General features: G+C 53.6%; 1 protein-coding gene across 1 annotated transcript in view; it reads left to right on the top strand.

Annotated features, from left to right (window-relative positions):
- LOC101629213 (HLA class I histocompatibility antigen, B-67 alpha chain-like) overlaps positions 1-63 on the top strand; it is a 27,472-nt gene extending 27,409 nt beyond the window's left edge. Inside the window, exon 9 of the transcript XR_001146224.1 lies at positions 26-63. The gene's annotated coding sequence lies outside the window, so the exon portion shown is untranslated. The remainder of the gene's footprint in view (positions 1-25) is intronic.
- The last annotated feature ends 1,412 nt before the right edge of the window (positions 64-1,475 follow it).

Here is a 1,475-nt window from a genome sequence, read left to right as displayed (position 1 = left end):
CCGAATCCCGTTCTCCTGTCTTCAGACCCTGTCTCTCCCTCGGTCCCGGTGCCCTGGCTAGGGCCGGTCCGCGTCACCCAAATTGGTTTAACCGCTATGGAAAGCTGTGTGGAGGTTCTTCAAACTACTAAAAATTGAGCTACTGTATGACCCAGCAATTCCAGTCCTAGAAATCTATGAAAGGGCACAAATACTTCAAATGGAAAGGACAGCTGCACCCCTGTTTCTCTGCAGTTCTGTCTGCAGAAGCTAAGATATGCAGACAACCCAAGTGGCAGAAACAGCTGCCTAGATCAATAGATGTGGTACTCACACCACGGACTACTGCTCAGGGTTTAAAGAGAAACTCAGGCCATTCCAGCCTGGTGGATGGAGGTAGAGGGATTATGCTCAGTGAAATGAGTCAGAAGGGAAGAGAAAATCCGAGATGGTTTCGCATATAGGAGGGATATAGGGAAACCCAAAGAAGGGTCACTAGAAAAAAAAAAGAGGCCAAACTTTCAGGTGAACTAGAAGTGATACTTATAGCAGGGAAGGAGGAAGAAACGGGAAATAGGACAGAGAAGAGCACAGGGGCTCTGGTGATGATTCTGGGTGATGTGGTGGGACATGTATGGGGACTACACTGGAGGGAGACATCAAATACTGTAGAGGAATGTAAGAAACGATAGTGTGTGTGTTGGGAAGAGACAATCTGGAAACCAAGAAACGAGATGGCAGGACTCAGATCTTCCTGGTGAGGGTGCCAGACTGTTCATGGTCCCACTGTCCCTCCTCCCATCAGGCAGCACCAAAGCCATGTCTGGCACTGGGCTCTGGTGCACAGACGCTGCCCCACACTCTCCATCCACGGCAGAGTACAGCAGTAGCCCAGTGTGGTGAGGGTCGTCCTCAACCCAGACACCGGCCTGATGTCCTTTCAGGCGATGGCCCAGAGGGGAACAACTCTCCAGCCTCCTCTAGTCATCAGGAAAATGATGCCTTTCTGGGCCCCTCTGAGCAGGCAGGGAGCAGAGGCAAAGGAGTGGGGAGCAGCGAAGTTTGTGGGGTTTGCCCCAAGCACAGAGTTATAACAGATATCTCCGTGTCCGCCTACACTGTTCTGCAAGGACCCCCCCATGCCTGTCCTGGCCCTCGCCCTGCCCACCCTGCTGACCCTGTAACTCGCCCACTCTGCAGAGACTCTGGTTCCTGCCTGCCTGCACCAGTGTCCTGAGCCCAGACAGAGGCCTGGCCCCGCCGTGTCCGCACTTGGAGAGGACACCCAGATGGTGAGCCCTCATAGCCTTGCTGGATACCGGCTATTTTATATATTATAATGCAGTGTCATGTGGGCTCCATTTCATGGGCGGAACGAGCGAGAGTAGCAGCGCACTGACTTCTTTGCCCAGGAGATAAGGACACAGGGCTGAGCACCCTGTGGCTGGGCTGGCTCTGACTTGGACTCCAGGGCTAGGGGTCACCTCTCCCCACAG

Source organism: Condylura cristata, unplaced genomic scaffold (assembly GCF_000260355.1).
Source record: "Condylura cristata isolate star-nosed mole 26May11 unplaced genomic scaffold, ConCri1.0 scaffold00067, whole genome shotgun sequence".
Lineage (NCBI taxonomy): Eukaryota > Metazoa > Chordata > Mammalia > Eulipotyphla > Talpidae > Condylura > Condylura cristata.
The sequence above is the reverse complement of the archived record's forward strand: the minus strand, read 5'-3'. Positions and strand labels throughout refer to the sequence as shown.